The 22,358-nt window shown below is 47.1% G+C and overlaps 1 protein-coding gene across 6 annotated transcripts in view; it reads left to right on the top strand.

Moving 5' to 3' along the window:
- Positions 1–22,358, top strand: part of Plekha6 (pleckstrin homology domain containing A6) — a 180,927-nt gene that overhangs the window by 31,406 nt on the left and 127,163 nt on the right. Inside the window, exon 1 of one of the 6 annotated variants that reach the window (XM_045159147.1) lies at positions 267–285. The exons of the other annotated variants lie outside the window; for them this stretch is intronic. The gene's annotated coding sequence lies outside the window, so the exon portion shown is untranslated. Of the gene's footprint in view, positions 1–266; positions 286–22,358 lie in introns of those variants that run through there. 6 annotated transcript variants of the gene reach the window in all.

Here is a 22,358-nt window from a genome sequence, read left to right on the forward strand (position 1 = left end):
AGCCTCCCAGCTGGGTTGCCTGGGTAACCAGTTAGCTGGTATTTGGGGGAGGGGGTGAGGAACAGGGGGGAAACAGACTCAAGAGAGATGGAGAAGGACAAGGGCCGGACAAAGAGGCTGACAAATCCCAGATGCCCCCAGTATAGCCCTCTCTTTCCTTCCTCACAGGGTTGGGAAAGCCAGAGCAAGGCGGTAGGACAGGATGCTGTGCTGTGTCTGCCTCTGTGTGCATGTTTCCTGGCGTGAGCTGTCTTGGCTGAGATGGGACTTTTGGAAGGTCTGATGGTGAGCTGTTAGAGCTTTTCCCGGTGGTGAGCAAGGCAGCTGGGTCCAGCGGGCAAGCTATGGACCATGCAAACGCAGCTCTGCCCCCGCCCCGCCCGCCCTTCCTCTTTGAGCTTTAGTTTCTCCGTTTATAAAATCCAGGGGCTGAAACTGAGTCTCCAGGACCAGCTCTGTCCACAGTGGATTCCCCTCTTAACCTTCTGTATGGACTCTCTCTTTGGTGGCTTACTCATAAACTTAGATGCGGGGTGAGGGAGGTGTAGCCGGTTTGGGGCACAGCCTGAAGGCAGGAGATGGGTGGGGGCAGGGGGCTGGAGTTGTTGAGTTTCTAGGGCCCTCTTACTCTTTTTGTTTGTTTGTTTGTTTTTTGTTTGTTCGAGGTAGGGTCTCACTCTAGCCCAGCCTGACCTGGAACTAACTCTGTACTCTCAGAGGCTGGCCTCAAACTCCAGCCTTGGTGTACTGAGTGCTGGGATTAAAGGTATGGACCATCATACCTGGCCTGACTTTCTCATAAGGAATTTGCCATCCCAATCTGCCCAATCTGCAGAGAGCAGAAAGCAGAAAGCAAGGGCTGGAGAGATGGCTTAGCGGTTAAGGTGCTTGCCTGCAAAGCCAAAGGACCTATGATCGATTCCCCAGGACCCCTGTAAGCCAAGTGCACAAGGTAGTGCATGCATCTGGAATTTGTTTGCAGCCACTGAAGGCCCTGGTGCACCCATTCTCTCTCTATCTCTTTCTGTGTTTTTTAAATAAATAAAGTAAATAAAAAATTTAAGATTTTATTTATTTATTTATATGAGAGAGAGAGAAAGAGACAGAGGAAGAGGCAGATAGAGAGAGAATGGGTACACCAGGCCCTCCAGCCACTGCAAACCAACTCCAGATGCCCACGCCACCTTGTGCATTTGGCTTATGTGAGTCCTGTGGAATTGAGCCTCAAAATGGGGTCCTTAGGCTTCACAGGCAAGTGCTTCATTGCTAAGCCATCTCTCCAACCCCTAAAAAAAGAAAAAAAAAAGTTAAAAGAAAGTGGAAAGCAAGATACACAGGTGAGAAGGTAATCACAGACATTTGAAAAGTAAGACCTACTTGGAATGTTTGTGCATAGCAGAAGAGCTTTTTATCTTGCTTCAGCAATACACATATAGCTCTCAGAACAGCTTTCTGTTATATTCAAGGAGGACATGTCAATGTAGTCTTGCCCCACGGTTTCACAAACTTTGAGAAAATGAAAAAAACTTCAGGCTTTCTCTCACCTCCTGTATGTCATGTTACCTGTTGGATCCTTGCAGCTCCCATGTAGAAGCGAGCTGAGGTCACTGAGGTAGCAAGCTGTACAGGCACGGCCCGAACAGGCTGTCTTGCTCAGGTTCACAGTTTGCCTAGGGTTACGCTTGCTCTAAGAACTGACAGTTTCTCTCATGGGGAAAGTCAGGGATTTGTCCTGTCACCTCAACATCACGGGCCTAATGCTGCACCCACAACTGGGGTGCCCTTTGTCTGCTGTCCCAGGGTTGTGGAAACGGAAGACCGATCGATCAGAAGCAATCCGGCCCCACCCACTGGGTGAGGAGAGGTAGCTGGGGAAGGAAAGCCACGTGCAGCTAAGCCTCCTGACAGGTGTTTCTGTTTGCTAAAGTGTGTGGGTGTCACTGAGGGCAGCTTCCATGTCAGAGTCCTGGGGCCGTGCCGAATGTCTCAGCCCTCTGAGAACTGTTTGGGACAGGAAAGCCTTAAACCAGACACCAGTTGGACAATGGTGATATGCAGCGAGAGGCTGCCAGTGTGTGGCTTCCACTGAAGACGAGATTCAATGGGAGACCTGTGTCCAGAGGCTGAGGTCAGCGGGGACTGGAGTGGCTCTGGAATTCCCCCGGCAGAATGCTGGCCTTACACATGCTGCTCCTCACGCAGCTTTAAGATTCAGGAGCATGGTGGAGAAAGTCGTGCTGTTTGGTTCCACTTTGTCATGCTGTGTGAACCGAGTCTGCTCCTCAGTTTTCATTGGGGGGGGGTGCACTCAGTAGGCCATGACGTCCCTGTCTGCCCATAGGGACTTTGCTCTTTGGCAAACAGAAGAACGGGCGGGGTCTTTACAGGCGAGAGGCATCTCCTTTCCTTTCCACTTGGGTGTATTCTCTTTACAGTCCCAACTGCCTGGGAGGAGGTTGGGTGGATCAGGAAGCTTGGATCCCAGCTGCGTCCATGGTGGGCCTCTTGTCAATGTTCTCAGCACTCACTGATTTGAATGGTTAGTGAGGGAGAGGAGGGAAGGGAGCTTGAGCCAATGTGATGACGTTGGTACCCTTGACAGTCCTGGCTTATTTGTAGCTGGCTGCTCAGGGTGCTCTGGTAGCCTCCTCTCTCCAAGTGTCCAGGCTCTGAAGCCTACAAGAGGCGGGTGGCAAATACTGCCTCCTGTGCCGTGGGGCCAGAGTGTCTCTGTGAGGCTCACGGTGCACATGAACACGGAAAGCTGATCATAGTCTAAGACACAGTGGGAGAAGGGAAGGGTCATGGCTGAATGTGCTACCCTGTTAAGGGTTGAAAGCCACTCCTGTCCCAGCTTTCTAAGGACTTGTGCTGTTGGAGGCTGGACCCAAGTGGTGCAAAAGTTCTGAGGGAGCAAGATGAAGAGCCTTTGAGACCTGTCCCATGGTGGCCAGACCCAGATTGGAAGAAAGCAGGGAGACATGGAGTCGGAAACACTGAGGGGTATCTTAGTGAGCAGAAACCTCTAAGAGAGTGAGGCTGAGTGGCTGGGAAAGGAGGGCTGGTGAGCTGAGACAGGGCTGAGCTCAGACACCTTTGGATGGGCTGTGCCTGGTGTCTGTGTTAGGAAGGTGCCACTAAAAGGAAATAGATGATAAGCCCAAGACTTAGAGTGTCTGGACCCCAGAGAAGACACACTTGAGTCTAAGTGGAGTGCCTAGATTGGGCCCAGCATCTTCTGAATCTGATGGCAAAGCCAAAGTGACACACATACATCCATTGCCTTTTATGTGTGTGTATTTGTGTGGTGTGTGTGTATATTGTGTGAGAGGCTTGCTGATATGCCTGTGTCCTGAGAACTTGTGCAGGTTTTCAGTGTGTAGAAATGGACTGGTGAATGCAGAGGGATATGGCACAGAAAGAAATCTTTGGGCCCAAACTGCTGCCGTTAAGCTGCAATTATATGAGAGATTACAACCATTGAGATTGGGCCAGCTGACCTGTACTAGGGCAAGAGGAAGAATGTAGACTCTTGTGAAGGGGTCTGAGTGCTCAAGGAGTGTCCTGTTCTTCAAAGTCTGCTTCCCCCACCCCCACAGGATTAACAAATTGGCACCCTACCTGGTTTTGTGGAGTGTAAGAAATGCAGGAAAGAGAGTCATTGAGTTTGCAATGTGGTCTTGTGTTTTGGAAATGGCCATGGGCAGCGTGAAGCAGGTTTGCTGGATGCCTGCATGGAGACCCGACGGAGCCATGAGGATGAACCGTGGGTTGCAGAGGAGACCCAGTGGAGATGCCGGGACCACGAGATGGCTGCTAAGGAAAGATGCTGGCCAAGTTTTCCAGGACTGTGAGTAGCCTAGCTGGAGGAATGGAATTGGAACTCCCAAGAATTGTTGCTGATAAGAATTACCGGACTTGGAGATTTGTCACTGGCTAGAGTTGTTGAACTTGAAGCTACAGAGCTTGATGTTTGCCCTGGTTGTTTCAAATCTTGTATTGGCTGAATGTTTCTTTGCTATGCCCAATGCCATCTTTTGTGGTGTGAATGTGTATTCTGTGCCATTATGGGTTTTTTTTGGGGGGGGAATTTTTTATTATTATTTGAGAGTGACAGACAGAGAAGAGGAGGAGAGAGAGAGAATGGGCATGCCAGAGATGCATGCACCCCCTTGTGCATCTGGCTAACGTGGGTCCTGGGGAATCGAGCCTCGAACTGGGGTCCTTAGCCTTCACAGGCAAGTGCCTAACCGCTAAGCCATCTCTCCAGCCTGGATTTTTTTTTATATTATGGCTCAGTTAAAAGACCTTGGATTATGGAGCTATTTGAACATCATTAGGATTGATAAAAAATATGGGGACTTTTAAAGTTGGATTGAATGCATTGCATTTTACATCATGGATGGTTATCAGTTTATGGGGGCCGGGGGTGGAATGTGGTAGTTTGATTCAGGTGTCCCCATAAACTTAGGTTTTCTGAATGCTAGGTTCCCAGCTGATGGAGATTTGGGAATTAATGCCTCTTAGAGGCAATGCATTGTTGGGGGCGGGCTTATGGATATTATAGCCAGTGTCACCTTGCTGGTGTTTGGCACACTCTCCTCTTGTTATTGTCCACCTTATGTTGACCAGGGGGTGATAGCCACCCTCTGCTCATGCCATCATTTACCCTGCCATTGTTGAGCATCCCCTCAATTCTGTAAGCCGAAACAAACTCCCTTTCCCCCCCCACAAACAGCTCTTGGTCAGGTGATTTCTGCCAGCAATGCAAACCAGACTGCAACTAATAGGTACTGGAGAATTGAACCCTGGTCCTTAAGCTTAGTAGGCAAGTGCCTTAACTGCTGACCTATCCCTCGAGCCCTGGTTTGGTTTGTTTTGGTTTGAGACAGGGTCTCACTCTAATCTAGGCTGACTTGGAACATACCATATAGTGCTAGACTGGCCTCAAACTCATGGTAATCCTCCTACCTCAGTGCTGGAAGTAAATTATCTATCTATCTATCACCCATCTATCTATCTATCTACCTATCTATCATCAATCAATCTATCTAAATATATATATTTATTTATTTGCAAGCAGAGGGAGACAGAGAGAAAGAGAATGGGCACACCAGGGCCTCCATTCACTGCAAAGAAACTCCTGGTGCATAGATCACATTGTGTATCTGGCTTTATATGGGTACTGAGGAATTGAACCAGGGTCATTAGGCTTTGCAGGCAAATGCCTTAATGGCTGAGCCACCTCTCCAGCTCTTTATTGTATATTTGTGTATGTTTTATTTATTTGAAAAAGAGGTAGATAGCAAGAGCGAGAGAAAGAGAGTGACATATTGGGCATACTAGGGCCTTCAGCTGCTGGAAATGAACTCCAGATGCCTGTGCCACCTTGTGCATCTGGTTTATGTGGGTCCTGGGGAATTGAACCTGGGTCTTTTGGCATTGCAAGCAAGCACCTTAACCTCTAAGCCATCTCCCCAGCCCCTTCATTGTCTATTCTGAGGTAAGGTCTCTCATGGAACCTGGAGCACAGCAATTAGGTTACACTAGCTAGCCGGTGAGCCCTACGGATTCCCTGTCTCTGCCTCCGCAGCGCTGGGACTACAGGTACACGCCCGCCCAGCTTTAACAAGGGTGCTGGTGATCCAAATTCCCATCCTCAAGCACTTTACCAGTCATCTCCTTAGCCCTGGGCTATCTTTTTTTAAAATTTATTTTATTTTTATTGACAACTTCTCTAATGGTAAACAATGTCCCATGGTAATGCCCTCCCTCCCCCCACTTTCTGCTTTGAAACTTCATTCTCCATCATATCCCCTCCCCCTCACAATCAATTTCTCTTTTATTTTGATGTCATCATCTTTTCTTCCTCTTATGATGGTCTTGTGTAGGTAGTGTCAGGCACTGTGAGGTCATGGATATCCAGGCCATTTTGTGTCTGGAGGAACACGTTGTGTATCCCTAACCCAAACCTACTTTGGTTTTTCAAGGTAGGGTCTCACTCTAGTCCAGGCTGACCTGTAATTCACTATGTAGTCTCAGGGTGACCTCAAACTCACAATGATCCTCCTACTTCTGCCCCCTGAGTGCTGGGATTAAAGGCGTGCACCACCACGCCTGGCTGGGCTATCTTTTAAAATATTTTATTGACTTATTTAAAAGAAAGAGGAAGAGAGGCAGAGAGAGAGTGTGTGTGAGCATGGGCACATCAGAATCCCCGACCCGTTCAGGCAAACAAATTCCCTTGCACCACTGTGTGCATCTGGCTTCATGTGGATACTGAGGAATAGAACCTAGCCATCAGGCTTTGTAAGCAAGTGCTTTTAACCCTGAGCCATCTCTCCAACCCTTAGGAAATCTTTTCTAAAAATGTTTTATTTATTTACTTGGAGAGAGAGAGAAGATGGGTGTGCTAGGGCTTCTAGCCTCTGCAAATCAATTCCAGATGAATGTACCATTTTGTGCATATGGCTTTATATGGGTACTGGAGAACTGAACTGAGGTCATAGTGCCTTAACTGCTGAGCTATTTCTGCAGCCCTAAGTTTTTTTTTTTTTTTTTTTAGGTACTCTCTCCCTCCAGCTCAGGCTGACCTGAACCACTGTATAGTTCCAGGCTGTCCTCTAACTCACAGCTATCCTTCTACCTGTGCCTCCCAAGTGCTGGGACTAAACGTGTGTGCCACCATGCCCAGCTAGGATGTCTTTTGTTTCTTTTTCTTTTTAAATAGTTTTTTTAAAAAAAATTAATCTATTTTATTTATTTATTTGAGAGAGAAAGAGAGAGAGAGAATGGGTGCACCATGTCCTCCAGCCACTGCAGATGAACTCCAGATGCATGCGCCCCCTTATGCATCTGGCTTACGTGGGTCCTGGAGAGTCAAACTGGGCTCCTTTGGCTTTGCAGGCATGCGCCTTAACTGCTAAGCCAACTCTTCAGCTCTCTCTTTGGTTTTTTGAGGTAGGATCTAGCTCTAGCCCAGGCTAACCTGGAATTCATTATGTAGTCTCAGGGTGGCCTCAAACTCATGGCAATTCTCCTACCTCTGCCTCCTGAGTGCTGGCATTACAGGTGTGCCCCAGCACACCCAGCTCTTTTGCTCCCTCCCTCCTCTCTCTCTCTCTCCCTCTGTGTGTGTATGTATGTGTGTGTGTGTGTGTGTGTGTGTGTGTGTTTGAGGTAGAGTCTTGCTCTATCCCAGACTTACCTTGGTTAACCAGTAGTTAACCAGGATAAACAGCCTCCTAAGTGCTAGAATTAAAGGCATGTACCACCATGCCTTCCTAGGATATGTTTTTAGTGATCTTTTCATTAATTGAAATAACTGGTTTGGAAATAGAAGTTCTACAGTATTCTTCCATCTGATATGTTTGTATCTCCCAAGCCATGTGCATAATACTTTCAAGTTAGTGGTTCTTTGTTTTTAATAATTTATTTATTTATTTATTTGCAAGCAGAGAGAGACCAGGATCTCTAGCCACTGCAAACAAACTCCAGATACATACATCCCTTTGTGCATCTGGTTTTACGTGGTTACTGCAGAATTGAACCCAGTTCATTAGGCTTTGCAGGCAAGCACCTTAACTCTGAGCCATCTCTCCAGCCCAAGCTAGTGGTTCTTGATAATTGCCTTTCTTAAGCTTGGTGAGAAGATCCTAGAGATACAACCCTGCCTTCAACCCACATCTTTTCCTAGGTTGAGATTTCAGATAATTCATCCCTTAGCTGCTGGCCCAGAGCCAGAATTTCTCTGTCCCTGTCACTGACTAAAGATTGGCAGTATGGAACTGAAGCCTGTCTTTCTCATCCTTCTCCACCTTCCTCCTAGAGACGCTTGTGTCACTCACTGTAGGGCTGCTTGGATAAGGTAGTTAAGTCTTTCAGACCTTTTGTGATTTTGTGACTCTATACATCTTTAATATCTTCAATATTTCCTTGAGAAGAAGCAAGCTATTTTCAGCCAGCTTAGAGGAGTTTGTCACTCCCACAAGAACCTCCTGAGATAACAGGTCAGGACAGCAGAGTTATTCTTGGTGATGATTTGCATATCTCCCACAATCCTCCCTTTAGTTCAATTTACAGGCATCTTGGCCAAGTTTAAGTCTGACTGTTGCTGTCACTTCTTCTCTGTCACACACACCCACTAGACTACATGCAACTCCTGAGCTTCACGTGTCAGTGTTTTTCTGGGTAGAGAGGCCACGATAGGAGTAGGACTTAAAAATCTCGGCTTTGGACTTGGCTGCCCAGCCCCCACTTGGGCATCCCCATCCTGCAAGGCAGAGCCGCTTTTGCATTGTTGGACAGCGTCAACATGTGTCCGTCCTCAATGCTGAGCTTGACTTTTCTTCTGCTAAATTTCACATTTTAGTTCTAGTTCAGTGTCCTAGCTGTGCTTTTCTGGGCTGCTCGTTTGTCATTATTTCAAGACTCAGAAAAGGATCCATAGATCATATGCCATAGTGGAAAAATACAGTCACTGGTATCTGTCTGTTTGGGCTTGTGACCAGCTATGACTCTGGTTATAAGTGATTTTTAAAAAATTCATTTTAATTACTCCTCATACCTATTTTATAGAGTAAAGGCAAGAGACATTTAAATCCTCCTTGTCCTGATTTAAGGTCCTAACTTGTTTTCTTTAATTTTTTTTTTATTTTTACTTATTTATTTATTTGATGGTGTCAGGGGGAATGGGTGTTCCAGGGCCTCCAGCCACTGCAAATGAACTCCAGATGCATGCACCTACTTGTGCATCTGGCTAATGTGGATCCTTTGGCTTTGCAGGCAAATGACTTAACCACTAAGCAATCCTTCCAGCCCTTTGTTTTTTATTACTATAGTGTGCACTGCAATTCCCATCAGATGCTATAAAAGAAAAAAAATAAATAAAATATTAACCTCAGCTTCAGTGTACAGTTTCCAGAATCTGCCAAAACTGGGGAACTAGGTGGCAAGGGTTATAATTCCTAACCTCTTTATTTTCTTTTCATTTAATTTATTTTTTTAATTGACAATTTTCATAATTGTAGACAATAACCCATGGTAATGCCCTCCCTCCCCCTCCCTTCCCCTTTGAAACTCCACTCTCCATCATATCCCTCCCCCTCTCAATCAGTCTCTCTTTTATTTTGATGCCATCATCTTTTCCTCCTATTATGATGGTCTTGTGTAGGTAGTATCAGGCACTGTGAGGTCATGGACATCCAGGCCATTTTGTGTCTGGAGGAGCGTGTTGTAAGGAGTAATACCCTTCCTTTGGCTCTTACATTCTTTCCACCACCTCTTCCACGTTAGACCCTGAGCCTTGGAAGGTGTAATAGAGATATTACAATATTGAGCACTCCGGTCACTTCTTTATTTATTTTTTATTTTTTATTTTTCCGGTCAGTTCTTTCCAGCAACATGATACCTTCTGAGTCGTCCCAAGGTCACTGACATCTGAAAAGAGAAGATTCTCTACCAAAAGTGAAAGTAGCATTAATATAAGGGTATGAACATTAAGAGAAGTGCTTACTGGGCAGTTTGATAAGTATAGTATATACATTTAGCCAGACAGCAGCAGACATTAGCTCATGACTACCTCTGTTTTAAGTTTTCAGTATCAGGGATGTATTCCCTCCCATGGAGCAGGCCTCCAGTCCAATTAGAGGGCAGTTGGTTTTCCCCATAACAGATATGCCACTATTGCACCCATTGGCTCATTTGGCCTGGCTGGCCAAATTTAAGGCTTGCAGTGTCCACTGTTGAGTATCTCCGCTGATGACTTCTCTCTTTCCATAGAACTGCATACAGCATAGCTTTTTCTAGCTTTCTATCAGCTGATCTACATGGAGGGGGATTTCAGCTCAGCTCCAGCAAGATTTCTCAGTGACCTTGCAACCCAAATATGTGGAATCTTCAGCAGTAGGGTCTTACCATTTATTCTTGGTGGGAAACCAAGAGACTTGGCAATGACCTGTAATGTTTGGGGGGGGGGTGGTATCAGTGACCTCCCTGGCCAACAACTCATTGGAAAGGATCCCATCCCTAGCACTGAAAAATTTCTAGTAATAATCTATGGCTCCTGAGTATTCCATTGTCCAAAAAAGTAGGTTTCCATATGGCTTTTTTCTATCCTCTTAGATTTTGATTAGCCCTCCCCCCACTTTTCCTTTATTCAGTCTCTTTCCTTGACCTCACTTAGGCCTTTCCACCCCCATTAATCTGTTCTTCCACTTACATATGTACAATACCATCCTATTAAGTACCCCTCCCTCCCTTTCTGTTCCCTTTATATCTCATTTCTAGCTTACTGGCCTCTGCTACTGAGTTTTCTTCTTACTCAGACAGAAGTCCCCTCGGATCCACATATGAGAAAGAACATGTGATGTTTGGCTTTCTGGGCCTGAGTTAACTCACTAGGTATAATCCTTTCCAGATTCATCCATATTCCTGCAATTTTTTTTTTTTTTTTTTTTTGAGGTAGAGTTTCACTCTAGTCCAGGCTGACTTGGAATTGACTATGTAGTTTCAGGGTGGATTGGAACTCATGGTGATCCTCCTACCTCTGCCTCTCAAGTGCTGGAATTAAAGGTGTGTACCACCACACCTGGCTAATTCTTAACCTCTTTGAGCCTCAGTTTACCAATCCACAAAATGTAGTTGATGATGGAACATATCTGGTAGGGTTATTGAAAAAGTTAAATGAATTAATGTTCTCGTTAGAGTGATATCTGGCAATTATGGACAATTTAAAATAACAACTCTAGGAACACAGTACTGCGGTCTGTTCCATAGAATTCTGATATCTTCCAACTTGACAATCTATTTCTATTATACCAGATGAGGTTTGCAAATCACTGATGTTTAAATTGAGCTCATCGAGCTAAAAACTCCCAGGCTATTTTCCTGTGGAGAGCTGTTAGGCTTAGATCTCCTGTCACCTACATAAAAGAGATGATCTGAATTAGAGGGAGGGTCAATGTTAAGGGGAGCCCAAAGCCTCCTTTCACATTGGTCCCAAATACTCATGAGCCCTCACTGATGGGGTCGAGGATTTGTATAATGCCAACCTGTGACTTGCTGTTGTGTTGGAGAAATCTCCTGACCTACACCGAGCTGAAAGAAAATTCTGCTCCGCAGGGCTCTTTCCCTCTCAAAGGGTCTTTCACTTTGCTTCTGTAGTGCATTGCTTCTAATCTGAGATGAGCATGCACTGTTGGGACCTGCCTTACCCCCAGTTCTATCTCTTCCACATCTCAAAGTTTCTAGGCTTATGGGGGAAGGGACATAAGTGCCTCAGCATCTTCAAAGTGCCACGCTTCACATCTAGTCCTTTGAGGCTCTGAATCTGCTGTTCCTGGCTCAGCAGGGTCTACATCACCTGGGAGTTTAGACCTACTAAAACAAAATCTGTTATTGGTTTTTGGGTTTTGGAAGCAGGGTCTTACTGTAACCCAGACTGACCTGGAACTCACTCTGTAGTCCCAGACTGGCCTGGAACTCATAGTGAACTTCCTACCTCCTGAGTGCTGGGCTTGAAGGCAATCACTACCACATGGACCATGGACCTGTTTTATTTTATTTGTGTGTGTGTGTGGTAGGGTCTCACTCTAGCCCAGGCTGACCTGAACTTACTCTGGAGTACTGGAATAGCCTCAAACTCATGGCACTCCTCCTCCTACCTCTGCCTCCTGAGTGCTGGGATTAAAAGTGTATGTCATGGGCTGGAGAGATGGTTTAGCGGTTAAGCGTTTGCCTGTGAAGCCTGAGGATCCCGGTTTGAGGCTCAATTCCCCAGGACCCATGTTAGCCAGATGCACAAGGGGGTGCATGCATCTGGAGTTTGTTTGCAGTGGCTGGAAGCCCTGGCATGCCCATTCTCTCTCTCTGTCTCTGCCTCTTTCTCTGTCTGTCGTTCTCAAATAAATAAAAATAAATCACAATAATTTTTTTTTTTTAAGTGTGTGTCATGGGCTGGAGAATGGCTTAGTGGTTAAGCGCTTGCCTGTGAAGCCTAAGGACCCCGGTTCGAGGCTCGATTCTCCAGGACCCACGTTAGCCAGATGCACAAGGGGACGCACACATCTGGAATTCGTCTGCAGTGGCTGGAAGCCCTGGCGCACCCATTCTCTCTTTCTCTCTCCGCCTCTTTCTCTGTCTGTTGCTCTTAAATAAATAAATAAATAAATAAATAAATAAATAAATAAAAATAAACCAAGAAAAATTAAAAAGAAAGTGTGTGTCACCACACCTGGCTTAAACTTGCTTTAAAAATTATTTTATTTATTTATTTTTTATTTATTTGCAAGGGGAGAGAGAGAGAGAGAGAGAGAGAGGAAGGGAGGGAACGAATGGGCATACTAGGGCAGCTAGCCGCTGCAAACTCTAGATACATTGCCTCTTTGTGCATCTGGCTTTACGTGGGACTCTTTGCCTTGTGACCTGCACCCTGGTGACTGGTCTGTGGCAAGAGATGGGGCCGGTACAGCATCATGCTAAGCCCTGGGTATGTCAGGCAGGACTGCAGAGCACCCCAGCCTTTCCCAAACCCTCCGGAGAGAAGCCAGGATGCCTTTATTCAGCTGATGGCCCTCCTGCCCTTCTCCTTGGGACAAAAGAGTCAGCTTGGATGTCTGTGATAGGAATGCCTTCTTTGAGCTTGCTGCCTAATAGAAGCAGCCATGGGCCAGCATACATTTGCCTTAGCCGTTTGGCCAGGGTGGCCCCTTTGTCTGGATTCCCTCTTTGCCTTTTGTCTCTCTCCTGTAGTTCTGAGATAGCAGCCCCCTCTGAGGCCTTCTCCCTCCCTCGCCTCTCCAGGCTGGGGTCATTCCCAGCAATACAGACACATGCAGCCCCTTTGGACTTGGCTCCAATGTCGTAGCTCTTGCTTGTGCAGGCGGGCTCATTTAAGGCGAGAATGGCTTGAGCGTAGGTGCCACCTTGAGCATCTTTTGGGATAGCGCTGGGTTTGTGCCGCGGCTTCCTGCAGTTGCTGTTGGGCCCCGGGAAGCGGAGCATCTCTGCAGTGGGCTTGTTAATTGGCGCTTCAGCTGGCTGATTGACTGTAATGGGGGTGAACATTTATTTACCCCAGCAGCCGCCTCTCAGACAGCTGTTAATTGCAGGCACGAGAGAGACAATAATTATGGGATAATGGGTGGCTTTTGTGTGAGTCCTTTTCCTTGCACGTGTCAGCAAACACTGGTGGGTTTGTTTTCTAACATGGGGCTCCCTTGCAGAGGAGATGTTACTCTGGGAGACCCTCCTCCTCTCACCCCCTCCCTCAGTCATCTTGCTGGCCCTTCTGCTCGCATTCCTTCTCTTCTTCCTCCCCTGGGCCTGAAACTGCACCTCCGTTACTTGGGTGACAGAGAGCAGGTTCCAGCTCTAGAAACCGTGTCTTCTGAGTCCCGTGCGATTGAGGCTCTGTTTTTAGAATTCCTGAGATTTTTTTTATTGATTGAGATGAAGTCTCACTGTGCTGCCCGGGCTGGTCTTGAACTCCTGGGCTCAAGTGAGTCTCCTGCCACTTTTATTTATTTATTTTTAATGGTGCTGAGGATGGAACCAGGACCTTACAATGCTAGGCAAATGCTTTGTCACTAAGCTACATCCCCTTAATTGGTACTTTAAAAGTGATGGCACTTGGACTGGGAGATGCCTTAGTGGTTAAAGGCACTTGCTTGCAAAGTCTGCCGCCCTGGGTTTGATTCCCCGTACTCCATGTAAAGCTAGATGCTCTAAGTGGTACATGCATCTGGAGTTTGCAGCAGCCAAGAGGCCCTGACATGATCATACTCTCTCTCTCTCTCTGTCTGCTTGCCAATAAATGAAAATATTTTAAAAATAATGGTACTTGGGCCAGGCGTGGTGGCGCACGCCTTTAATCCCAGCATTCGGGAGGCAGAGGTAGGAGGATCGTCGTAAGTTCAAGGCCACCCTGAGACTACAGAGTTAATTCCAGGTCAGCCTGGACCAGAGTGAGACCCTACCTCGAAAAACAAACAAACAAACAAACAAAAAATAATGGTATTTGGAAGCTGGGCATGGTGGCGCACACCTTTAATCCCAGCACTGTGGAGGCAAAGGTAGAAGGATTGCTGTGAGTTTGAGGCCACCCTGCTGAGACTACATAGTGAATTCCAGGTTAGCCTGGGCTAGCTGCCTTGAAAAACCAAAAAAAAATTAATAATAAAAATAAATAAAATAAAATAATGATACTTGGGCTTGAGAGATGGCTTAGTGGTTAAGGCATTTGCCTGTAAAGCCAAAGGACCCAGATTTGATTCCTTGGGACCCATGTAAACCACATGCACCTGGAATTTGTTTTCAGTGGCTGAAGGCCCTGGCACACCCATTTTCTCTCTCTCTCTCTTTCTCAAATAAGTAAAAAAGAAAAAAAAAAAAGGTATTTAATCAGCTTTGCCTTTAAAAGAAAGAGTTGGTAAATATTGAAGCATATGCCTGCTCTGTGTTTTCTTCTGAGCTTTGCTTATTTTATTTATTTATTTTAAATTAAAAATATTTATTAGAGACAGAAAGAGGGAGAGAAAGAGGAAGAGAGAGAATGGGCACACCAGGGCCTCTAGCCATTGCAAATGAACTCCAGATGCATGCACCACCTTGTGCATCTGGTTTACGTGGGTCCTGGGGAGTCACACCCTGGTCCTTAGGCTTTGCAGGCAAGTGCCTTAACCAACAAACCATCTCTCCAGCCCTATTTTTATTTATTTATTTTATTTCTTATTTTTTATTGTTTTTTTTTTGAGGTAGGGTCTCACTCTAGCCCAGACTGACCTGGAATTTGCTATGGAGTCTCAGGGTGGCCTCAAACTCACGGCAATCTTCCTACCTCTGCCTTCTCAGTGCTGGGATTAAAGGCATGCGCCACCACGCCCTGCTATTTATTTATTAAGGCAAGGTCTTGCTCTAGTCCAGGCTGACCTGGAATTCACTGTGTAGTCTTAGGGTGACCTTGAACTCATGGTGATCCTCTTACCTCTGCCTCCTGAGTGCTGGGATTAAAGGCATGTGCCACCACGCCTGGCCCTGCTGAGCTTTCTTAATGTTTTTACATACTCGTAATTAATGGGCAGCTATTGTTCTGTCATGCACTTCTTTTGTTTGATGAATTTATTTTATTTCATTATTTTATTTTATTTTATAGTGACACTCTTAAGTATGACTGCCTGTAAATTTGTCATCTTAAATGGCCATAAATAATTCTGTCACATATTGCCTTACTGAATTGCAAAGAATTTGGGTTGTATCCAATTTGTTGCTGTTATGAATAGCTCCGTTCTAAACAGCTTTTTCCGTACCAGTTTTCCCTGTTGTCTCCCTGGGGGCGAATTGTGTTATGAGTCGTATTGATCCGGCATCAACTCCAGAAGAGCAGGGCTGGGGGTGGGGTGGAGGGCTGTGAGCGCGGCTTGATTCTCTCCTTCCCCTCCCTGCGCCCCGCGGCTTCCCCCCTGCCCTCTGTTCTCAGCCCTTTGCAGCACCGTCCTCGCCTTGCTTTCCAGCTCACAAGTCAGGTTAGCGGAGTACAGACTTGGCTCTGGTTAACTGTTGCTGCGCAGCCTATCACTCAATGTAGTAGCTCCGAAGGGGAATGCATTCCCGCCCCTTAGGGCTCTCAGTTCAGTGGGCCAGGGAACTCTTGCTTGCACGAGTTGTCTCTTGTTCTTACCGTCATCTGAAGGTCTGAAGACTCCCCTAGGTCCACACAGCCGAGGAGGCTCCTCACATGGCTAGCAGAGGATTCTGGCTGTCATCTGGGAGCTGGACCTGTCGCTCTGAGTTCCTTGAGACAGAGGTGAAGCAGGCGGTTCTGCGAGGCAGGCTCAAGAGAGAATATTTTGGGCTGGTCTGGAGCTTAGTGGTAGAGCACTTGCCTAGCACTCATGTGAGGCCCTGGGTTTTATCCCCAGCACGTGCAAACACACATCTACACATGTACACATACGTATGCGTGCATGCGCAAACACACATCTACACATGTACACTTACGTACGCGTGCACGCGCAAACACATCTACACATGTACACATACGTACGCGTGCCCGCGCAAACACATCTACACATGTACACATACGTACGCGTGCCCGCGCAAACACACATCTACACATGTACACTTACGTACGCGTGCACCCGCAAACACACATCTACACATATACACATGTACGCGCATGCACGCACAAACACACATCTACACATACATGCATGCACACACAAACACACACACACCCCAAAACAGATCCTAAGACACCCAAGTAGAAGCCTCAAGGCTGCTAAGGCCCTTTTACCTTTGTCACTGTGTCATCTCTATTACATTCTGGCGGTCAAGCTGATAACCCTCAAAACATAAAGGGCAGACGCCGACTCCAGCTCGCAATAGGAGCACCAGTGAACTTACAGCTATCTTTGTTCCTCCAAACTTCCCAGCTGGAGACACGTATTGATTAATAGCCTACGAGTCCTTTCCGAGTGTGCCAAGGCGAGGCTGCTCAGGAGGCTCCACCCCTCACGGCTGCTCAGCTCCTGTGCTGCCCTGCTCTAGAAACATGCCCTTGCTCTGGTCAGATGATCTCTCTGGGGCCCTTCCCTGCCTGCCAGGCTCTGCTCTGCACCCCTCCTCTCCTCTCTCTGGATCCCAAGGCTCTGCGTCTTCGTTTGCTTGGTCTTCCATGGCTCTTACCACCCCCGGCCACATTCAGCTTGCTAGGTTATAAACTGCTGAAGGCAAGAACTCTATTGTGTTGGTTTTAAAAATATATATATATATTTTTTTGAGGTAAGGTTTCACTTTAGACCAGGCTGACCTGGAATTCACTGTGTAGTCTCAGGGTGGACGCGAACTCACAGCGATCCTCCTACCTCTGCCTCCCAAGTGCTGGGATTAAAGGCATGCACCACCATGCCCAGCTCTTTAAAAATATTTTATTTATTTATTTGCAAGCAGAAAGAGAGAGAGAGAAAAGAGAGAGACAGACAGAAAAGGAATGCTAGAGCCTCCAGCTGCTACAAACAAATTCCAGATGATTGTGCCACTTTGTGCATCTGGCTTTATGTGGGTAATGGGCAGTCAAACCCAGGCTATCAGGCTTTGGAAGTAAGTGCCTTAACCTCTGAGCCATCTCTCCAGCCTCCCCCCACCCCTGCTTTAACTTTTTATTCAACTTCTGTAAGAATAGACAATAGACCATGATCGTTTCCTCCTACCACCCTCCATCGTACCACTCCCACATTCACTCTCCATTGAATCCCTTCTTTCTAATCGCTCTTCTATTTTTTTTTAATTATTTTATTTTATTTATTTATTTTTTCGAGGTAGGGTCACACTCTGGCCCAAGCTGACCTGGAGTTCATTTGGTAGTCTTAGGGTGGCCTTGAACTCACGGTGATTGACCTACCTCTGCTTCCCGAGTGCTGGGATTAAAGGCATGCGCCACCACGCCCGGCTCCTCTTCTATTTTTCAAAAAGTATTTATTTACTTGAGAGAGAGAGAGAATGGGCGTGCTAGGGCCATCAGCCACTGCAAACAAACTCCAGACGTGTGCGCCGCCTTGTGCGCCGCCTTGTGCTTTGCGTCACTGTGCATCTGGCTTGTGTGGGACCTGGAGATTGGAACAGGAGTTCTTTGGCTTTGCAGGCAAACAAACAACTTAGCCACTGAGCCATCTCTCCAACTCTGCTCTTCTGTTTCGATGCCATTATTTTTTCCTTCCTATTATGAAGGTCTGTGCAGGTAGTGTCAGGCACTGTGAGGTCATAAGTAGCAAGGCCGTTTTGCGTCTATCATGCTCTTGTCCATCTCCACACCCACCCTGAAGACTAGCAAAGTGCTTGGCATATAAATGAGGACATCCAAAAGCTGATTTCCTTTCCCTCTTTTCAAGCATCTGACTGTGGAACTAAGGAGTCAATGATCTGAATGAGGACAGGTGGTGGAAGATGTTGGTTGAACTTAGCATGTGCACTCACTAGCCCTGGCTAGTAATTGTCTTAATTTTTGCCACAGCCTGGAATGTAATAAGAGTGCCCTTGTTTTGCCAATGGTGGAGCTGAGACTAACGGAAGTTAAATCACCTGTGCAAGGTGACATGGTTGGGTCACATGTTTAGAAAGTTTGGGAGCTATGAGTCAAACCTAGATGTTTGTGTGGTGGGGAATGGCTGGGGAGATAGCTCAGTGGGTAAGGTGCTTGCCTCACAGGCATGAAGATCTGAGTTTGATCCCCAGGACCCATGTAAGATGCCAAGCATGGCAGCGTGCACCTTTAATGTCAGTGTTGGGGAGGTAAAGACAGGAGAATCCCCAGAAACTCCAAGCCAGGGAGAGACCCTGACTCAAGAACAAGTGAATGGCATTCCTGAAGGTAACACCAGAGGCTGCTCTCTGGGCTCCATATCCATGCATACACAGGTGCACACGTACTCATACATACATGTGTCCACACACAGATGAACATACTACATACTCACGTGCCATACACACACATATGCAAAACAACAGCCAAAAAAGAGAAAGAAACCACATGTGGCTGGAGAGATGACTCAGTGGTTAAAGGCACTTTTTTTTCCCCTGTTTACAAACAAATCTTTTGTTTTGTTTATTTTATTTATTTGAGAGTGACAGACACAGAGAGAAGCAGATAGATAAAGAATGGCTGAGCCAGGGCCTCCAGTCACTGCAAACGAGCTTACATGGGTTCTGGAGAATCGAGCCTTGAACCAGGGTCCTTAGGCTTCATAGGCAAGCGCTTAACCGCTAAGCCATCTCTCCAGCCCTAAAGGCACTTTCTTGCAAAGCCTGATGGCCTGGGTTCAGTTCCCCAGAACCCACATAAAGTCAGTTGCACAAAGTGGCACATGTGTCTGGAGTTTGATTGCAGCCACAGGAGTCCTTGGCATGCCCATTCTCTTTCTATCAGATAAATAAACAAATAAATAAATTTTTAGTGTTTTTGAGGTAGGGTCTTGCTGTAGCCCAGGCTGATCTGGAATTCACTATATAGTCTCAGACTGGCCTCACACTCACAGCGATCCTACTTCTGCCTCCAGAGTGCTGGGATTAAAGGTGTGCACCACCACGCCTGGCATAAATAAATATTTTTTTAAATTTTTATTTATTTATTTGAGAGTGACAGACACAGAGAAGGAGGTAGAGAGAGAGAGAGAGAGAGAATGGGCGCGCCAGGGCTTCCAGCCACTGCAAACGAAATCCGGACACGAGTGCCACCTTGTGCATCTGGCTAACGTGGGTCCTGGGGAATCCAGCCTTGAACTGGGGTCCTTAGGCTTCACAGGCAAGCGCTTAACCAAGCTAAGTCATCTCTCCAGCCCAATATATATATATATATATATATATTTTTTTTTTTTGGTATTTTGAGGTAGGGTCTCACTGTAGCCCAGGCTGACTTGGAATTCACTATGGAGTCTCAGGGTGGCCTCGAACTCACGGCAATCCTCCCACCTCTGCCTCCTGAGTACTGGGATTAAAGGCGTGCGCCACCACGCCCGGCCCAATAAATATTTTTTAAAAAGGAAACAAATAAAGCATATCATGTCCTGTATACTTAACCTTCTGGAGCCTCAGTGCCGCATCTGTAGAACAGAGACGATCATCTTTACCTGATAGGGTTGTTGGATAGAAGTGAGACATGCCAACCGGCCAGTGCAGGGCTTGGCACCTAGCAGGCATGCCTCCTCATTGCCTCCTTCCCGTGATACACATATCTGCAGCCTCCACCACTAGAAAAGTTAGTTGAGGCATTTGCCCTTCTCACTGTCCTTCATGTGCACACACTTCTCATGGAGCCCTGGGTGGGTGGGTGGGGGAGGGCTCATGTCCCCTGAGATCCTCCAGTGACAGGCCTCCTATCTTCTGTGTAATCACAGAGCCAACAGCCAGGTCTCTAGTTAACCCACTAGGGTCCCCTGGATCAGCTGAGCTGGGGAATTCTACCCTCCCACACTAATTGCTTTTTCGGGGTTGTTGTTATTCTTTTAACACTAATTCTAACAAGGACTCATTAATTCTCTTCCTTTCTCCTCATGCCTACGTTCACTCTGCCTCTTAGTTCTGTCTTTCTCTGTGTCGCAGTTCCCAGGAACCCCCATTCTGGGTGATTGTGCCGTATGGGGCTCTCACTGGTCTGTCTGAACCACGTCAAGGCAATGGCAGTCATTGGCAGGGGCTTCCTTGGTAGGGCTGGGGAGGGCCAAGTTTTGTCTTTTGCTTGCTGGTGTTTCCTTCTCTTATTCTTTGGCTCTGGCCTCATCATTCTCTGGCTTGAGACACTGTCTAGTTTAGGTGCCTACTAGTCTAGCCTGGTTTTCTGCCCCTTCTCAAGCTTAGCCCAGCTCTGACTCTTGCCTGGTCACTGACGAATGGCACCAAGAGCTCAGAATCATGGAGAGCAAAGAGGGTTGGAGTTCTTTTCTTAACACTTCTCATTCAAAGACCCCAAAAGCCTGGGAACCCAGAAAGAGGTAAGTTTCTTTTTGTGAAAAAAAAAATTATTTATTTATTTATTTGAGAGAAGAAAGATAGAGAGATAAAGAAAGAGAGAGAGAATGAGCATACCAGGGCCTCTAGCTCCTGCAAACAAGCTCCAGACTCATGTGCCACCGTGTGCATCTGGTTTACATGGGTCCTGGGGATTTGAACCTGGGTCCTTAGGCTTCATAGGCAAGTGCCTTAACCTCTAAGCCATTTCTCCAGTGCAAGGTAAGTTTCTTAATATCCTTCCCTCCCTCCTCTTCCTGGTGCTGGTCTTGTGACTGAGCAGTAAGGCTCCAGGTAGCTCAGCCTCATGGAGGCCTTGGAGGGACTGCTTTTTAAAAAATTTTTAAAATACACTGCATTTATTTGAGAGAGAGAGAGAATGGGCACTCTAGGGCCTCCTGCCACTGCAAATGACCTTCAGACACATGCGCCGCCACCTTTTACATGGGTACTGGGGAATTGAACCTGGGCCCTTTGGCTTTGTAGGCAAGTGGCTTAACCACTGAGCCACCTCTCCAGCCTGAGGGGCTGTTTTAGATTCAGCTCCCTTTACCACCCTGATCCAGCCCTAGCAGAAGACTTGTCTTGGGCAGCTTCTAGCTTTTGTAATTCTGTTCCAATTACTGACCTGGATGCCTGCAGCTTGACAAATCTTCAAGTGTAGAAAAACATCCCCGCACCTATGAGGATTGGCTTACAAGCCCATGGGAGGCTGAGGGGAGAAGGGGGATGGGAGTCAGCCTGGTGCATGATCTCAGATGCTTCCCTGCACACATGTGCAGAGGCACCCTGTCACCTTCAAAGTAGTGGGACAAGGAGGACAGGGCCTAGCAGGGTGCCTAGTCATGTTTAATCTATGGTCTTAAAATAACATCATGGTTAGGGGAGCTCTGTTGGAAATGGGGGTTCATGCTAACGCACTCAGGGAGTAAGGCTGGCAACCCAACTCTTAAGGTAAAGTGAGATTGTGACTAGGAGGATGAGGGTCAGGGCACTGGGCATCAGATGGGCATTGGGCACAGGACTCTTTGGAAAGACCCTCTTGAGAGTGGGGAAGTTCACAGTGGACCATCTCGCATGTTGAGGCTTTAGCCCTGGAACACCTAAGATAGCTTTTGATGGTAACTCAGCAAAAATGAAGCTGGCCATCAAAGTAGTGGAGGTGAAGTAGCGGGGGATTGGCAGAACAGGGTCAGTGGGGGAGAGGTGAAAAGAAGGTTCCAGTATGCCTCGCCCTGCCTCCTGTGCCCCTCTATCCTCAATATCCAGCTCTCCACAGCCAGCCCTTTAGTTCTTTGGAACCAAAAGCACTTTCCAGATAGGAGAAGTAGGGGGAAAGGCAGCTCTTCCTTTCCCCAGGTCACTTGATTTCTGCTTATCAGAACTGGTGCCATCATCCATGACACTTCCAGCCCTGGAGTTGAGGTCCTTAGGTTTCCCTTTAGCCAGCTCGTCTGATGGAGAGCAGAGCAGGGCTAACTAGGCACTGTAGCTTAAAAGATGTGCTGAAGATGGAATGCCCCGTGGACTGTTAAGTCCGGCGCCCTTCCCATCCCACCTTCCGTGGGTAACTTCTCTGTAGTCTGTCTCCTCTGAGGAAGAAAGGGAGGAGCCGGAACCAGGTGCCAGCCTGTGTGGCTGTGTGGTAAGTGCAGTTGTCTGTAGTGCCAACCTGAGCTCCAGGCACCCCCTAGCCCGCAGCGCCTATCGCTCCTGCTTTTCTGGCCTAACTTAGATTGGGGCGGGGTGTTCTGGGGGAGTCTCATCTGCCCAGGGCAGGAACTGCCCATTGGGGACGTGCCTCTGAGTATGTTTTGGATGGGTGATCTCACTGAGACCAAATCCATGGTTGGCTGGGGAAA

This window comes from Jaculus jaculus, chromosome 1 (genome assembly GCF_020740685.1).
Source record: "Jaculus jaculus isolate mJacJac1 chromosome 1, mJacJac1.mat.Y.cur, whole genome shotgun sequence".
NCBI classification, from domain to species: domain Eukaryota; kingdom Metazoa; phylum Chordata; class Mammalia; order Rodentia; family Dipodidae; genus Jaculus; species Jaculus jaculus.